The sequence below is a fragment of the Solanum lycopersicum genome, chromosome 5, assembly GCF_036512215.1.
Source record: "Solanum lycopersicum chromosome 5, SLM_r2.1".
Lineage (NCBI taxonomy): Eukaryota > Viridiplantae > Streptophyta > Magnoliopsida > Solanales > Solanaceae > Solanum > Solanum lycopersicum.
The window spans coordinates 47,459,607-47,478,574 of record NC_090804.1 but is presented as its reverse complement, the minus strand read 5'-3'; the positions used below and the strand labels follow the sequence as shown (position 1 = coordinate 47,478,574).

Below are 18,968 nucleotides of genomic sequence, written 5' to 3'. Positions count from 1 at the left end.
ACAATCAACTAACTTCACTTGCATGTATTATAAGTAATATTTCGTCAATACCACTAATGAAGGGCAGTAATCTCAAGAAATCATAGCTTTGACGAGATCCTACTATACTGCTTCATATTAAGAGTTCATGGAGGATAAATTTACATATGTTAATCCCATTCAAAATATCATGCATTAATACACAATAGATACATTGCATATATTTCATAACCATATTACATCACAGGAAGTATTTAACCATCAATTTAACATAATTGAATCTCACAATTTTCCTGCTAGAATCATCTATCTATAGACTAAAGCATGTAGGTCACTCTTACCAAATTTCCTTTGATTCGATTAATAAGGGTTCATACCTAAATTTTATTCATGATATCAACTTAAGAAAGTATCTACAATTATCTTTACCCAATAGAAATCTTTGACAATCACCATGAATCAAAACTTACAGTGAACACATAGAACATAGGCTAGTTTTGTTCAAATATATATACATGGATTCACATGGATAGTTCATCAACGATTCACCATCAATATATATAAAATACAGTAGAAATAATCATATTAACATAATTAAATCACAAATTTCAATGCATAAGATCAAGATCATAAAGCCATACATAGGATAAAATCGAATTTGTAAAAGAGCATGGGTTCATCATGCAATAGGATTGAAAATTACGACATAATCAGTAGATAATCATCAATGCATTCATATGATTCTTTTAAAAATCAATTTAAGAAAGAAGCCATGGTTACATTAACATAGAAGAACTTTGATCATAAACTTTCTTTGAAAACTTTGAGATTAACTCTCTAGATGGAAGGATAACAAGAGATGAAGGATGACCATACCTTTTTAAAATTGTAAAACATTAAAAATTGATGATTTATCCATGGAAATTCAAGCTTCAAGCTATTCTTGAGCTTAACCAACAATGGTTGTTTCAAGGAAGAATATTTTGGAGGAAAATGTGTAATTCCTGAGAGAGGATTTGGAATGAGTTAATCACGTGTTAAATTAATTTTATACACCCAAAAGTATATAAATAAACCAATTAGAATCAGGTAAGGACGTGGCATTAATTTTACATTCACACCTTAAATAAAACAGTGCGCAAGGCACAAGTTGCAAGCCACCATCGACGGATCATAGGTCAATCAATGGGCTGTCTGTGGCTTCTGTTGTTCGGTCATTTGCCTGGTGTTTGGCTGAAACTTGAAAATGCTAAGTTTTATATAATGAGACCCCACCAAAAGGCCGTTGTTTGGTCAGTCGATTGACACTGGCAAGGCAGTGTCTCAAACAACCTTGGGTCCTTCTGGTGGATCCTTTTGCGAGGCCCTTTAGAAGTTGTACTCGGATGTTTACAACATAGATATGTACATTAACAAGTTTTAGAACTTCCAAATAAGTTTTACTTAAAAAACACACTTGAAAATTGTCATAATCTCATTATATACTGTATGTAAACAATATGGACACATAAGGCACATAGGCGACGAGTCGTCGAACTTTTGGTTGTCCCTTGACATTCGACTTTCAAATCACTTCAAAATTTACACACTTTCTATAATCCATATTATAAGTCATTTTAGGAACTTAGAACCTTAATAAAAACATGTTAGTATCTATACACCCTACCTCATTTTGAGGTCATACAATATCCCTCACTTAGGAACATTCGTCCTCGAATGACACCTAGGGATCTTGATTCACAACAAGGACTTCAATGCATCATAGATAACTTTATAACAACATCAAATCGTTTTAGCAATCAATGCACACAATCAAGCAAAACCATTACTCTCTCACTCTTTAATACGTCAAAGACATAGGCTCTTATCATGTTCATAGGAGGAACATGCTTCTCCAAATCATAACATGGTCATTACACTTCAATTCGTTAAGAGATCATCTTGCAAGGCCACACATAGGCAGATTTCAACAATACTCAAAACAAGTAGGCACTCATACTTCAATGCACATAGACTTGAGTTAACTTAATCAACAAATATCTTTATTAGTTACACCTAGTGCCATGAAGGTCATACTCAACCATACCACGGATAGTGGTGTCCATGGGGGAATTCCCTTAAACTTAACACACTTATATGTATCATGATTTCTCACCTAAGAAAGGTACAATGTAAATTTCCTCTTAAAATGAGAAATTCTCAACTTTTAAACCAAGACATTCTCATGTTTTATTCCTAGTAAAGCCTAAGTGGCAAGTAACACCAAGTAAATCACAACAAATCGGAAGTAATTTCATGAAAATTATATCGCTGACATAGTACTCACCTTCACGATAAGAATATTTGAGAAGAATAACATGAATCATAGGTACACACATGAGAACATAGAGAAACATGCTTTCACTTTTCAAGAATGAGCCTACAATTATGAATCCCAAATCATATAGATCACATAATTCTCAAGAGACTCAACATATTTCACTTTAAAGAGACTCAACCTTTTATTAGAAGGCTAAACAGTTCACCGCATAAGTGACTATTACCATGTTTCTTATCTTATCTCATGAAGTCAAATGCAAAACTAGCATATCAAGATGCAATTTAACATGAGTAAAACATGGTTTTTATCAGAAAATTTCTTGCATGAACTTTGGAATATTTACAATATCTTCAAAGTAATGTCAATCAATACATACCGAACATATAAAGTTCATGCAATTCATACTTTATGGAAAACTCCATTGATAAACAAGCTTACTAGAAATTCAATAGATTCAAGTTCAATTAAAAATAGAAGGACAAGGTAGAAAATATCTACAACCTTACTACTCCATCACCATCCACACTTAGGGTAGACCCATTTTAAGAGCAACTTAACCTAACCTTAAAAGGATGTTAACTAAACAACCTTCATTTTCATCACTTAAAAGTGATTACAAATTTGGAAGGGATTTACAGTTAGTTAATATAGGAACACCAAGGTATTCTAAGCTTCATCACCTAGGCGATTTATCCCCAATTATCCAGTTATGTCATCTCATTCAACCATATTAGGTTTGTGTACAATACAATTAACACAAAAGTCATACATCATTAGGGGAAAGAATAGAGGAGACTTAGCCTTAAGGACTCTTTCTTTTCTTCCAATATTAAAGTAAGGTAACTTCTAGGTCAATCAAACCCATATCATCACCGTACAAAAATAAGACTACTACCCTCAATTCTAGGAAAACATCAATTCCACAACATCAAGGGACTCACAACACAACAAGAACATATAAATATTTCTACTACTCATCATGCCATAAGACTCTCATTTTTTTTATTCCAAATAGCAATTCTCCTTTTTACATTTACTATCATGTTCATAAGCTTCAATTATATACACATTTCGACAACTTCTAGTCAAAGAATAATTTAGTTGATTTCCCATAAATCTCACAATAATTGCCTATTACTACAATGAACATGCTTCAACATTCCAAAAATTCATATTTAGGCAGTTGACGGGAAAGAATGACAATATGCCATACAAAACATTACAAAGGTAAGCACTTTATCATCACACCTAAGACCAAGTCTATACAAATTACTCAAACCCATACTAGGCAACTTATCATGGACCAGATAGATACAAAGGAAAACATTAAACACCTTTAAATGCATATTCTTAGGGTTGCATGCTTTCATAGGTAATAAATAAGCATTTCATGTTCAAATCATAGCATTAGTCTACCAGCATGTAAAACCATACAGGAACACATCACAAAAGAAACTCATGTCATAAATAATTCTCGGATGATTTAACTATATCATGACATACATTTTTTTCAACATAACATGATATTTCACATATGTTTTCATATATAGACATAAATTGCATAACTTCATCAAAACATGCAAAAATACACCTTCACACATACTCATTGAAAAGATAAAACCAAGATAAGAATTTCAACTCACCTTTTCTCCCATAAGCATCAAGCTCATCCAAGCAATCAAATCTAAAAGACAACGGGACAAGAAACCATAAGAGAGAGATCTAATAGAGTTAAGTTCTATGGAACGATGAGACTGGTGAAGAAGGGAAACTCTATCATACTATAGCCGCTTGTACCATTTGATGTGTCGCGACTCACCACAAATGATGCAAGACTTTACTATACGTGGCAACATGAGACTTCTTTTACCCTAAACCACCATTAAAATCTCGTGCTCTAATACCACGTTTGTCACATCCGGGGAGCACCCCCTAGAAGCAAAATGGCATGCTTGACCTCTCGGAGATCTTATACAAGTCCATAGTTATCATTCATCACATTGACATAGTAAATTTAGTGGAAAATTTATTACTTTTCATAGCACATCATATGCTAGCAACATCACTTCGTATACATATAAAATATAAGTCATAATACATATTCAGACCTTAAGTCTCTTTGCCATCTTAGCCAACAACCTTAGAATATATTAGGGACACAACCCTTAAAACATAAGGCATAACTATATAACTTTTAATAAATTTTACATTAAGACAAGAGTAGGGAATCCTTGGAACTTAAGGACCCCTTTCCTTGTTCTTTGGAATCACATATCAAGCTCCTCAATAATGGACATCCTTTAAGCATCCATAACCTAATGTTTGTGTAAAAATTAGAGAAGAATGAGATTAGTATAAGAATGGACTAAGTATGACAACCATGCAAAAAAATGCATTTAAAAGGGACATTTTTTTTTATCATACTTCATGCCTTTTTGAGGAAATATTTATGAAACCTTCATACCATAGCATTTATATCATTCACATACTTCATATAAACATATTCAAAGTCCAATAATTTAATAATATCACTTATCAAATATATTACATAATTTAGTCACTTTAAAATGAGCTCAATTCCCTTAACAGTGAACTATTTTTTTATTATTAACCTTCCCAAGTAACCTCTAGTGATACTTAGTTCAATGCATTACCTTAAGGCCACAATAAAACATACATAAAATCTATACAAGACAACACATACCATCATAGAAGTATAGTGCAACTTAGACATATTTATGCCAAGACAAAAAAGACATTATAGTGAACTCCTAGTCATTATGCGCATATACTTCTTTTACATCACGTAGAACCTTATAAGACCTAACTCATGCACCCAATCTAAGTATTCTAGTGAAATTTACATATAAGGCCCCATAACCTCACACATACATAGTAAACCTATCATGAAACCACAAGCCTTTACATCCAAGTCATATATAAACATAGTAAGATGAGACCACTTCATTTATGTCAAGCAAGACCTTAATCATATGATCAACAAGATTGACATCATGCATAAAGACTCATATCATGCATATCTTCATTACAAGTAGACAAATACTACAATGTCATGCATAAGGAACCCATGCACAGTGACATGCATTAGAACACCTTCCTCGAACATCATACGGAGCTACTTGTGCAATTTCTTGATGAGTTCATTACTTCAAACTATCCTAAGTAACCTCTCTTAAGTCATTCTATATTACATCCATTGTCCATTTTTCTTTAGGGAAACTATAGCCCAAACCGACATAGACCATGTGATACTAAACATGGAATCCAGTGTCATAAATCCCACACCAAAAAAAGGAGGTCTACCGGCCAAATTAGAACCAAACATAACATAGATTCCTAGGTGAATCATCTAAAAAATATCCTATTATAGCAACATAGTTATGGAACTTGAGGGTACACGTGAAAGCCCTCTCTATGCCATATTAGGCCTTGTAGTTATTCACTTATGTAAACATCACTCTAACACTCTTTTGGGTCATGAGGCTATCCACCCCATTAGTTTTATGGTGACCTACCTTCCTACCGTTGGAAGTGACACACACTCATATTCAAGTTTTCTCAGTGTTAAGCTAAGTTCCCTTTATTGAAAACCATTATTATATTTTTACTTACAAAACGTAGGTTTAGTAGAGTCATCCCCTTATATGCTTACCTCATAGGTCATAGATGAAATTTCATCAACCTAAATCATGTAAAGAATCCCTTAACATGAACATAGCATATGTAAAACATCATCTAATTTAGGGTACACATGAACACACCATCCAAGGCCCCTCTCTTGAGTAAGTATTCATACATGTGTGTGTGTATATATATATATGTGTGTGAACAAACATTTCACATAACATATTAAGACACAAATGTTCATACATACATATTCATACGTATAGAAACAAAAACTAGAACTATCCTATTAAGGTACACATGTGCAATGCATAGGCAAAGTCCCATACCCTTGTCCAAATATTCATCAATTTTCCTTCAAGTCCATTGTCAACACATATATAATGAAAATATAGTAAACACCTCCACCATAAGTGGATCATACCACACATTTTCATACAAGGCTTCCTCAATATTACTATAAAGAAATAGAGAAGTAGAAGGGTAGAGGAATTCTTACCAATCCTTTAGCCTTTGGTCATCATGGACCATTACTACTCTTTTATAAGTAAATCAACTATAGGGCAGTAGATTAAGGTACCATAATCATACATGAAGTTAAGTATAAGCTACTACAAGGTCATGCTACAAGTAGTACAATATATCATTAACATGCTAGAATGTAGAAGGACATAGACCATCAACTAACTTCACTTGAATGTATTCTAAGTAATATTTCGTCAATACCACCAATCAAGGGCAGTAATCTAAAGAAATCATAGCTTTGACGAGATCCTACTATACTGCTTCATATTAAGAGTTCATGGAGGATAAATTCACATATGTTAATCCCATTCAAAATATCATGCATTAATCCACAATAGATCCATTGCATATATTTCATAACCATATTACATCACAGGAAGTATTTAACCATCAATTTAACATAATTGAATCTCACAATATTCCTGCTAGAATCATCTATCTATAGGCTAAAGCATGTAGGCCACTCATACCAAATTTCCTTTGATTCGATCAATAAGGGTTCATACCTAAAATTTATTCATGATATTAACTTAAGAAAGTATCTACAATTATCTTTACCCAATAGAAATCTTTGACAATCACCATGAATCCAAACTTACAGTGAACACATAGAACATAGGCTAGTTTTGTTCAAATCTATATACATGGATTCACATGGATAATTCATCAACGATTCACCATAAATATATATAAAATACAGTAGAAATAATCATATTAACATAATTAAATCACAAATTTCTATTCATAAGATCAAGATCATAAAGCCATACATAGGATAAAATCGAGTTTGTGAAAGAGTATGGGTTCATCAAGCAATAGGATTGAATATTACGACATAATCAGTAGATAATCATCAATGCATTCATATGATGCTTTTAAAATCAATTTAAGAAAGAACCCATGGTTACATTAACGAAGAAGAACTTTGATCATAAACTTTCTATGAAAACTTTGAGATTAACTCTCTAGATGGAAGGATAATAAGAGATGAAGGATGACCATACCTTTATAAAATTGTAAAACATTAAAAATTGATGATATATCGATGAAGATTCAAGCTTCAAGCTGTTCTTGAGATTAACCAACAATGATGGTTTCAAGGAAGAATATTTTGGAGGAAAATGTGTAATTCGTGAGAGAGGATTTGGAATGAGTTAATTACGTGTTAAATGAATTATATACACCCAAAAGTATATAAATAAACCAATTAGAATCAGTTTAGGATGTGTCATTAATTTTACATTCACACCTCAAATAAAACAGTGCGCAAGGCACAAGTTGCAAGGCACCATCGACGGATCATAGGTCAGTCAATGGGCTGTCTGTGGCTTCTATTGATTGGTCATTTGCCTGGTATTTGGCTGAAACTTGAAAATGCTAAGTTTTATATAATGAGACCCCACCAAAAGGCCGTTGTTTGGTCAGTCGATTGACACTGCGAAGGCAGTGTCTCAAAGAACCTTGGGTCCTTCTGGTGGATCCTTTTGCGAGGCCCTTTTGAAGTTGTACTCTGATGTTTACAACGTAAATATGTACATTAAAAAGTTTTAGAACTTCAAAATAAGTTTTACCCAAAAAAACACACCTGAAAATCGTCCAAACTTCTAGAAACTCCATATAATACAATTAAAAAAAATTATAAATCATTTTAAGACTTCATAAGATTATGACATACAGAATATAAACACGCATGGACATAAGAGTCACATAGGCGACTAGTCGTTGAACGTTATGGTCGTCCTTAGACGTTCGACTTCAAAATTAAATCAAAATTTACACACTGAATATAAACCATATTATATGTTATTTTAGGACCTTAGAAACATAATAAAAACATGTTATTCTCTAGACACCATATCTCTTTTCGGGGACTTACAATCATTCACGACATTAGAAGAAAATCCATCTTTTACACATCATTAAAAACAAATTTTGAAGATCATCTTGGGAAAAGAGATCCTAATAGTGAATATATTAAATGCCTTAAGATTTTCATGAATATTTATGAATAAAACGTTAGTCTTGCAGACCTATTGAACCTTGAAGCTTGATCTTTAATGGAATCTTGGAATGGAGGGAAAAAGTAGAGAGAAGTTGGAGAGAATTGGATTTGGGAATAATGGGGTGTTGAGTTAGTTTAATGAGGGTTAGTCCATATATAGTCCTTTAAATAACTTAATTAAGCATCCCTTAACCGTTAATTCTCGAACGACGAACCCCCGCCTACGGGGCATTGACAAAATGACGGCGTCGTACTTACAAGCCGTCATATTGATCAGAGAGTGTGTTTTTGGATACTTCATGAAAATATACTAAGTGTCAACCCAAAACTCCATCGATGGAGTGTTGATTAAACTACATCTCGTTGTTTGGTCTCGTGGTTGCATACTTTCCAAAAGACAGTTCTGTGGTCAAATGTTAGGGTCCTCTACAAGGACCCTTAGGGTTGTCCTTGGGGATTCGTACCTGAAATTTTCGACCTTAAACACACTATAATACATGTTTAATACCTCTTTACAAAAATTGACCAAGTGCCGACTCTTAAAACACCTTGAAACATGCCAAGCCACACTAGCATCAATTTCACTAGTCTCCAGATGGGATGGATGTTTCTTGAAGTTTTGTCTCCAACAGTTCCTACTTAGTTTCAATACACTAATTTATGCTTATAAACCCTATTAGGAATCTTAATTCATCATGTAGGACTCTATACTAAGTTATAAAATTTCAAAGTGTTAAGGTTTTGACCGTAAACATGTCCTTACACGTGTTAAAGTCATCCACTAATTTTAGACTCCAAACAACACAATAAAACACATACAACAATCACGACACACTAATACACACTCAACACGTGTTTATGGACGTCTTGATTGTAAGACCAAGAAGATGACCTTGGTTAAATAGATCCTAAAATGTTGGTATTGATTATATAAGGTCGTAAATACGTATAGAATATAGTATATAGTCAGTATCTAAAGTATTAGAGGTTTTGGAAGTCAAAAAAATGTAAAGGGACGACTAAGACATTCTACGAATAAGTCACCTAAATGTCTAAAATGTGGTTCTATGTGTTTCATGATTTTTTAAGGTTATTAATAGAGTTAATACATAATTTATAGGCAGTTTTTAAAGTTTCTTGAAGATTGGAGGTCAAACGACCGAGAACATCCAAGGCGTTCAAAAGACATGCCTTGAGTTGACCATGACGTCCAGGCGAGTTTCGTTGAGTTTTACGTGTTTTTTTGGATGAAATTTATTATATATGTGTTAAACTTATGTACTATTGTATTTGGGATGGAAACTTAGAAGAAATTATCCCCAAGGACAATCTAAGGATCCCTTAAGAAGGACCCAAAACTGTTGGCATGGCAGTCCAAGGCAGACCCCAAACGATGGAGAAATCGATGGCTCATAGGCCTATCGACGCACCGTCAAAGGGTGTATTCGATGGGGACTTAAACATGGGAGGGAAAGGAATCTTGTAGATCCACTGTAGACAACAAAGGATGGTTGTTACACCACGTCGTGGCTGTGATGGTCCGGCACGGGCAGTCGTTGCACAACCTGTTCTTGCGCAGCTGCTGCTGCCAAGTTAGGAGTGAATTGGTATATTAACCCCACTTATAAATTATGTTATGCAAGTTTTATTAAGGGTAATTTGGGTATTTTAATTATGTATATAAAGTTAATCACATGGAAGACCTCATTCCTCAAAATCATATACCCCAAACACTTAGAGAATATCCCAAACCCTCCATTAAAGTCCAACTTGAAGAGGCAGCTTGGTGAGGGGTTTTTGTGTATAAATTATTCATAAAAGTGAAGAATTATCATCCAAGAGGTATGTATTTTTATCCTTGAAACTCAGTTCATCAAGGATCCCAACTGTCAACATTTTTATCTATGTTTTCTAAAGTGAATTGTTCAATTTCATTATTCTACCACAGGTTCTTGCATAAATTATTTCTTAACATTGAATTATGATCTAATTGATATTTTATTGATGATTTCAACATAAATTACTTATGAACCCATGAATTTTGATGAGCGCTAGTTTTTTTACTATAATGTGGGTTACTTGATATTAAGCTAATATTGATGAATGTTATGTAGCTTCTTATGGGATTTCTACTGATATAAGCATTATATTTAATTGTTATATAATTTTATCTTATATTGTTAACCTATATTCAATCAATAGATATTTCATTAGATTTTATGATTATTAATTGAATTGTTGGTTATGGTCTTGGGTGTAACGACCCGTTTAGTTGTTTTGAGCAACAGACTTCAATTCTGGAAAAATTGCCAGAAGCGACGGACCCCACGACGGAACGTCATGGGAACGACGGACCGTCGCAGGGTCTCATTTCTAAACACTTAGAAATTCTGAAATTTGGGTGCTGAAATCGACTCTCTGAACTCTGTGACGGACACGCAGGACGGACCATCATAGGCACGACGGACCGTCGTGATCCACCGTTTCAAAACACTTCAAATCTTGAGAATTTGGTACAGGGAACGACTCTCTGAACTTTGTGACGGAATGGCAGGACGGACCGTCACAGGTGTGACGGACCGTCACAGACCCTTGGTGGAAATTTGTGTCTCTGAACTCTGCGACGACCTGCAGGACGGACCGTCGCAGGCACGACAGCCCGTCACAGGTTGCGCAAATCCCAGGCAGAATCGGATTTCCTTACACGTTTTAAGGGACGTTTTTGGACTATTCTTTCCTTAATTATAGATTTCGTGGGTTTATATTAATAACTCAAATTCTTGGGGGTTAAAAGAGGTAACCCTAAGTTAATTAGTGGGGTATTATTGCCATCTTTTATTCTTAATTATATATTAATTATGGTAAAAGAAAGTGGGTTGAATAAAGAAAATTAGAAAGAACAAGGAGAAGGAAAGAGAAACGAATTGAGAGAGGAACGATCGAGAAGAAGAGGAAAACACCAAGCTTTGAGGATTAACTTACTTGATCGCAATTCTTCGGTGGAGGTAGGTTATGGTTATTTCATGCTATTCGTAGTAAACTCTTAATAGCGAATGATATGTGTTAGTAGTATTGTAAACCTTCTATATGCTTAATTTTATGCTTGCATGAATGATGTGATTATGTAATTGTTAATAAATAAGCATGATGAAGCTATTGAATCCAAAATCTTGAAAAGAAACCCTAATCTACTTGTTAATGATGATGCCTTGGTATAAAAGAAGGCTTGATGAACGAAAGTGGTGACATTAGGGGATCAGGTGCCACGTTCCGGTACCAGGATAGTATATGAGGATCGGAGTGTCACGTTCCGACACCAGGATAGTATATGGATCGGGTGCCACGTTCCGGTACCAGGATAGAAAATATGGATCAGGTGTCACGTTCCGACACCAGGATAGAATATGGAGCGGGTGCCACGTTCCGGTACCAGGATAGAAAATATGGATCGGGTGTCACATTCCGACACCAGGATAAAATATGGATCGGGTGCCACGTTCCGGTACCAGGATAGAATATGGTACCAGGATAGAATATATGGATCGGGTGTCACGTTCCGACCCTAGGATAGAATATGGATCGGGTGCCAAGTTCCGGTACAAGGATAGTATATTGAGGAGCGGAGTGTCACGTACCGACACGAGGGGAATAAAGATAATGAATCTTGAAATATGATAATATATCCAATCTAATAAACTAAATTCCCAAATGAGTATGATGAGGAGGTGTGAGTCCTCATTGATGTGCTTGGTGTTGTAACCAAGGGTTATGGTAACTATAAATGCTGCATGCTAAGGATATTAGTTGATTTTATGATATTGCCTAATACATACTGTTTTCTATTTTGAGTTGGCCGATGATATCTACTCAGTACCCGTGTTTTGTACTGACCCCTACTTTTATGTTTTTCTTCTTGTTATTTGTGGAGTGCAGCAAACATGCCGTCATCTTCGACTCAACAGTAACTCAAGCCAGTCTTCGTCAAACCGGATCTTCAGGGTGAGCTAACGCTTCTAGCTTGGACTGGATCTTCTACTTCATGTTTTGATGCCTTGAACCTCCGGCACGGACTAGCTTCTTATGTATTTTTAGCTTTTAGAAACTCTTAGAGTTACTAGTTTAAAGTAGATGTTCTTGTGATGATGACTTCCAGGTTTTGGGAATAATAGATGTTGAATATTGATAGTTATTGAATTGGTTTTATTAATGAGTTTAAGTCTTCCGCATGATTTTTCTGTTGTTATTACATTGAAATGTTAAGGTTTAGATTGGTTGGTTCGCTCACATAGGAGGGAAAGTGTGGGGGCCAGTCGCGGCCCGAATTTGGGTCGTGACAAACTTGGTATCAGAGCATTAGGTTCGTTGGTCTCATCACACAAGAACAGGTGTAGTAGAGTCTTAAGGAATGGTAGGGGGACGCCTTTACTTTTCCTTGAGAGGCTATAAGACTTTAGGAAAATTTCACTCTTTCATTCTTTCTTTCGTGCAACTACTTGAGTCCAATTGGTATCTAGGCGATACGAATTGGTATCTGACCATCTCCACTCTCTTTAGCAGATGGTTAGAACTAGAGCAACGACTACGCCAACACAAACATCGGCAAGACAAGAAGCGTCTGAGCCAGCCACTGGGGCTGTAGCTCGAGGAAGAACAGCAGCAAGGGGCCGTGGTAGAGGTCGTGGGAGGACGTCCTCTAGGGGAAGAGGACGAGCACCTAGCCCATCTGATACTAGGGCAGTGACTCCTCCACTGACTAAGGAGGTAATAAGAGAAGGGGAGGATGGGGAAACTGAACAAGTGCAAAATGAGGAAATGCCACCCCAACCTACCCCAGAGATGATCAATCAGGTTCTCGCCTATCTCAGTGGGTTGTCTGATCAAGGTCTGGCGCCTCCAGTGTTTTCTGCGCCAACACCTCCGGTTTCAGAAGTACAACATGCAGCCACTAGGGCTCCTCGTATAGATGCCTCATGGGACATAGGCACATTTCCACGTCTGACTACTGGGCCTATAATGACAAATGATCAGCATGAACTTTTCAGTAAGTTCTTGAAATTGAAACCTCCGGTCTTCAAGGGTGCTGAATCGGAGGATGCTTATGATTTTCTGGTTGACTGTCATGAGCTACTACACAAGATGGGTATAGTAGAACGGTTTGGTGTTGAGTTCGTGAGTTATCAGTTTCAAGGGAACGCCAAAATGTGGTGGCGGTCACATATTGAGTGTCAACCAACAGAGGCACCACCTATGACTTGGGCCTCATTCTCTAGCTTGTTTATGGAGAAGTATATCCCCCGAACTTTGAGGGATAGGAAAAAGGATGAGTTCTTGAGCCTAGAGCAAGGTAGGATGTCGGTAAATGCTTACGAGGCTAGGTTTTGCGCACTATCCAGATATGCCACTCAATTATGTTTCAGTCCCCAAGAGCGAATTCGCTGGTTTGTGAAGGGGTTGAGGTCAGAATTACGGATTTCGGCCTTACAGATAGCGGCAACGGCAAAATCCTTCCAAGAGGTGGTAGACTTTATGATAGAAGTGGAAGGAGTGAAGCCAGACGACTTAACTACGACATCGACATCAAAAAGGTTTCGAAGGGGAGGTGAGTTTAATGGTACTTACACTAGAGGACAGGGTTCGGGAAGTTACTCAGTCCGACAAATTCAGTCTTCACTACAGACTGTAGTTGGGGGTCCACCTCCGACCGGTCAACACTTCTCTGAGAGACCTATGCATGAACCCAGAGAGTGATATGGATGTTGGGAGATTGGACATATTAAGAGATATTGTCCAAAACATAGTTACACACCTCCAAATGATAGAGGTAGAGATGGTCATGGCAGAGGCCGTTATTCTGGAGGACGTGGTGGTCGAGGAAATGGTGGTCACCAAAACGGCCGAGGTAATGGGCAAACTGGGACCACCACATCACAACATGGTAGGGGCAACGAACAGACGAACGATAGGGCCCATTGTTACGCTTTCCCTGGGCGGTCTGAAGCGGAGGCATCTGATGCTGTCATCACAGGTAATCTTCTGGTTTGTGATTGCATGGCTTCCGTATTGTTTGATCCTGGATCCACGTTTTCTTATGTATCTTCCTCATTTGCTAATGGTCTAAATTTACATTGTGAATTTCTTGATATGCCTATTCGTGTTTCTTCTCCGGTGGGTGAATCTGTGGTAGTTGAAAAGGTGTATAGGTCTTGTTTGGTGATCTTTGTGGGGAGCAACACTTATGTAGATTTGGTTATCTTGGAAATGGATGATTTTGATGTAATTCTGGGTTGACTTGGCTTTCTCCGCAATTTGCAATCTTGGATTGTAATGCTTAAACGGTGACGTTAGCCAAGCTTGGGATAGACCCGTTAGTGTGGGAAGGTGACTACACTTCCAATCCGGTCCGCATCGTCTCCCTTCATCGTGCTAAGAAAATGATTAGTAAAGGGTGTTTAGCTTTCTTGGCACATCTCAAGGATGACACTACCCAAGTACCTTCGATTGAGTCGGTTTCAGTAGTTCGTGAGTTTCTGGATGTGTTCCCTGCAGATCTTCCTTGTATGCCACCGGATAGGGATATTGACTTCTGTTTTGATCTCGAACCGGGCACACGCCCCATTTCTATACCCCCTTATAGAATGGCTCCCGCGGAGTTAAGAGAGTTAAAGGCACAACTTCAAGAGTTATTGAACAAAGGCTTTATTAGACCAAGTGCATCTCCTTGGGGTGCTCCGGTTTTGTTTGTAAAGAAGAAGGATGGGAGTTTTCGAATGTGTATAGACTACAGACAACTAAACAAGGTAACCATAAAAAACAAGTATCCTCTTCCCCGCATTGATGACTTGTTCGATCAGTTACAAGGTGCTTGTGTCTTCTATAAGATTGATTTGAGATCCGGTTAACATCAATTGAAAATACGGGCAACGGATGTGCCAAAGACTGCTTTTCGAACGAGGTATGGGCATTACGAATATGTAGTGATGTATTTTGGTCTTACGAATGCCCCTGCTGCGTTCATGAGCTTGATGAACGGGATTTTTAAGCCATATTTGGACCTCTTCGTGATCGTATTTATTGATGATATATTGGTATACTCAAAGAGCAAGAAGGAACATGAAGAGAATTTGAGAATGGTATTGGAAATGTTGAGGGAGAAAAAGCTTTATGCCAAGTTCTCTAAGTGTGAGTTTTGGCTAGATGCAGTGTCCTTCTTGGGGCACGTGGTTTCTAAGGATGGAGTGATGGTGGATCCTTCTAAGATTGAGACAGTGAAGAATTGGGTAAGACCTACTAATGTGTCAGAAATAAGGAGCTTTGTTGGGTTAGCTAGCTACTACCGTCGATTTGTCAAGGGATTCTCTTCTATTGCTTCCCAATTGACGAACTTGACTAAGCAGAATGTTCCATTTGTATGGTCGGACGAATGTGAGGAAAGCTTTCAGAAGCTCAAGACTTTGTTGACTACCGCACCTATCCTTACCTTGCTAGTAGAGGGTAAGAACTTCATCGTTTATTGTGATGCATCCTATTCTGGTTTGGGTGCAGTACTAATGCAAGAGAAGAGTGTTATTGCTTATGCTTCAAGGCAATTAAAGGTGCATAAACGTAATTATCCAACTCATGATTTGGAATTGGCTGCGGTAGTGTTTGCATTAAAACAATGGAGACACTATTTATATGGGGTTAAGTGTGAGGTCTCTACGGATCATCGTAGCCTTCAGTATGTCTTTACTCAGAAGGATTTGAACTTGAGACAGAAGAGATGGATGGAACTACTGAAGGACTACGACATCACTATTTTGTATCATCCGGGGAAAGCGAATGTTGTGGCGGATGCTTTAAGTAGAAAGGCGGGAAGCATGGGAAGTCTAGCTCACTTGCAAGCTTCTAGACGCCCTTTAGCTAGAGAGGTTCAGACTCTAGCTAATGACTTGATGAGATTAGAAGTAAATGAGAAGGGAGGATTGTTGGCTTCTTGTGGAGTCAAGATCTTCTTTTCTTGACAAAATTAAGGGAAAACAGTTTGATGATGAGAAACTAAGAAGAATCCAAGATAAGGTATTGCGAGGAGAGGCTAAGGAAGCACAAATCAATGAGGAAGGTGTTTTGAGAATCAAGGGAAGGGTATGTGTACCCCGCGTCGATGATTTGATCAACACTATTCTGACTGAGGTTCATAGTTCAAGGTATTCTATACATCCGGGTGCAACCAAGATGTATCGTGACCTAAAACAACACTTTTGGTGGAGTAGAATGAAGCGTGACATTGTGGAGTTTATTGCCAAATGTCCAAACTGTTAACAAGTAAAGTATGAACACCAAAGGCCCGGAGGAACACTTCAGAGAATGCCCATTCGGGAATGGAAGTGGGAAAGAATTGCAATGGACTTTGTGGTTGGTCTTCCGAAGGCAATGGGTAAGTATGACTCCATTTGGGTGATTGTTGATAGGTTAACTAAATCTGCTCATTTCATTCCGGTCAAGGTGACTTACAATGCAGAAAAGTTAGCCAAACTTTACATCTCGGAAGTGGTGCGATTGCATGGGGTTCCACTATCCATCATATCAGATAGAGGTACGCAATTTACTTCTAAGTTTTGGAAAACATTGCATGCGGAATAAGGTACTAGGTTGGACCTTAGTACTGCGTTCCATCCTCAGACCGATGGTCAGTCTGAAAGGACGATTCAAGTGTTGGAGGATATGCTTCGTGCGTGTGTGATAGAGTTTGGTGGTCATTGGGATAGCTTTCTACCCTTACCGGAGTTTTCATACAATAATAGCTATCTGTCAAGTATTAATATGGCTCCATTCGAAGCATTGTATGGTAGGAGATGTAGGTCTCCCATTGGTTGGTTTGATGCATTTGAGGTTAGGACTTGGGGTACTGACCTTTTGAGGAATTCGATGGAAAAAGTGAAGTCTATTCAAGAAAAGCTTCTAGCGGCGCAAAGTAGACAAAAAGAATATGCAGATCGAAAGGTTAGAGACTTAGAGTTCATGGAGGGAGAACAAGTCTTGCTGAAGGTTTCGCCCTTGAAAGGGGTGATGCGGTTTGGAAAAAGGGGTAAACTAAGTCCAAGGTACATTGGACCATTTGAAGTACTTAAGCGAGTAGGGGAGGTGGCTTATGAGTTAGCCTTGCCTCAAGGGCTGTTCGGAGTACACCCGGTATTCCATGTGTCGATGTTGAAAAGATACCGTGGGGATGGGAATTACATTATCCGTTGGGATTCAGTTTTGCTTGATGAGAACTTGTCTTATGAGGAGGAGCCTGTTGCTATTTTAGATAGAGAAGTTCGCAAGTTGAGGTCAAGAGAGATTGCATCCATCAAGGTGCAATGCAAGAATCGACTGGTTGAAGAAGCCACTTGGGAGAAGGAGGCGGATATGCGAGAAAAATACCCACATCTGTTTACAGATTCAGGTACTCCTTTTCACCCTTGTTTTCCTTCTTTTGATCGTTCGGGGACGAACGATGGGTAAATTGGTATCTAATGTAACGACCCGTTTAGTCATTTTGAGCAACAGACTTCAATTCTGGAAAAACTAGCAGAAGCGACGGACCCCACGACGGAACGTCATGGGAACGACGGACCGTCGCAGGGTCTCGTTTCTAAACACTTAGAAATTCTGAAATTTGGGTGCTGAAATCGACTATCTGAACTCTGTGACGGACACGCAGGACGGACCGTCATAGGCACGATGGACCGTCGTGATCCACCATTTCCAAACACTTCAACTCTTGAGAATTTGGTACGGGGAACGACTCTCTGAACTTTGTGACGGAATGGCAGGACGGACCGTCACAGACCCTTGGTGGAAATTTGGGTCTCTGAACTCTGCGCAAATCCCAGGCAGAATCGGATTTCCTTACACATTTTAAGGGACATTTTTGGACTATTCTTTCCTTAATTATAGATTTCGTGGGTTTATATTAATAACTCAAATTCTTGGGGGTTAAAAGAGGTATTCCTAAGTTAATTAGTGGGGTATTATTGCCATCTTTTATTCTTAATTATATATTAATTATGGTAAAAGAAAGAGGGTTGAATAAAGAAAATTAGAAAGAACAAAGAGAAGGAAAGAGAAACGAATTGAGAGAGGAACGATCGACAAGAAGAGGAAAACACCAAGCTTTGAGGATTAACGTACTTGATCGCAATTCTTCGGTGGAGGTAGGTTATGGTTATTTCATGCTATTCGTAGTAAACTCTTATTAGCGAATGATGTGTTAGTAGTATTGTAAACCTTCTATATGCTTAATTGTATGCCTGCATGAATGATGTGATTATGTAATTGTGAATAAATAAGCATGATGAAGCTATTGAATCCCAAATCTTGAAAAGAAACCCTAATCTACTTGTTAATGATGATGCCTTGGTATAAAAGAAGGCTTTATGAACGAAAGTGGTGAGATTAGGGGATCGGGTGCCACGTTCCGGTACCAGGATAGTATATGAGGATCGGAGTGTCACGTTCCGACACCAGGATAGTATA

The 18,968-nt window shown here is 37.6% G+C and overlaps 1 long non-coding RNA gene across 1 annotated transcript; it reads right to left on the bottom strand.

The window, feature by feature from the left end:
* Positions 1-4,312: 4,312 nt before the first annotated feature.
* Positions 4,313-7,618, bottom strand: LOC109120360 (uncharacterized). Its single transcript, XR_002027817.3, has 2 exons — positions 7,474-7,618; positions 4,313-4,614 (listed from the first exon to the last, which is right to left on the bottom strand). It is a non-coding gene; the product is annotated as an uncharacterized lncRNA (long non-coding RNA).
* Positions 7,619-18,968: the final 11,350 nt, after the last annotated feature.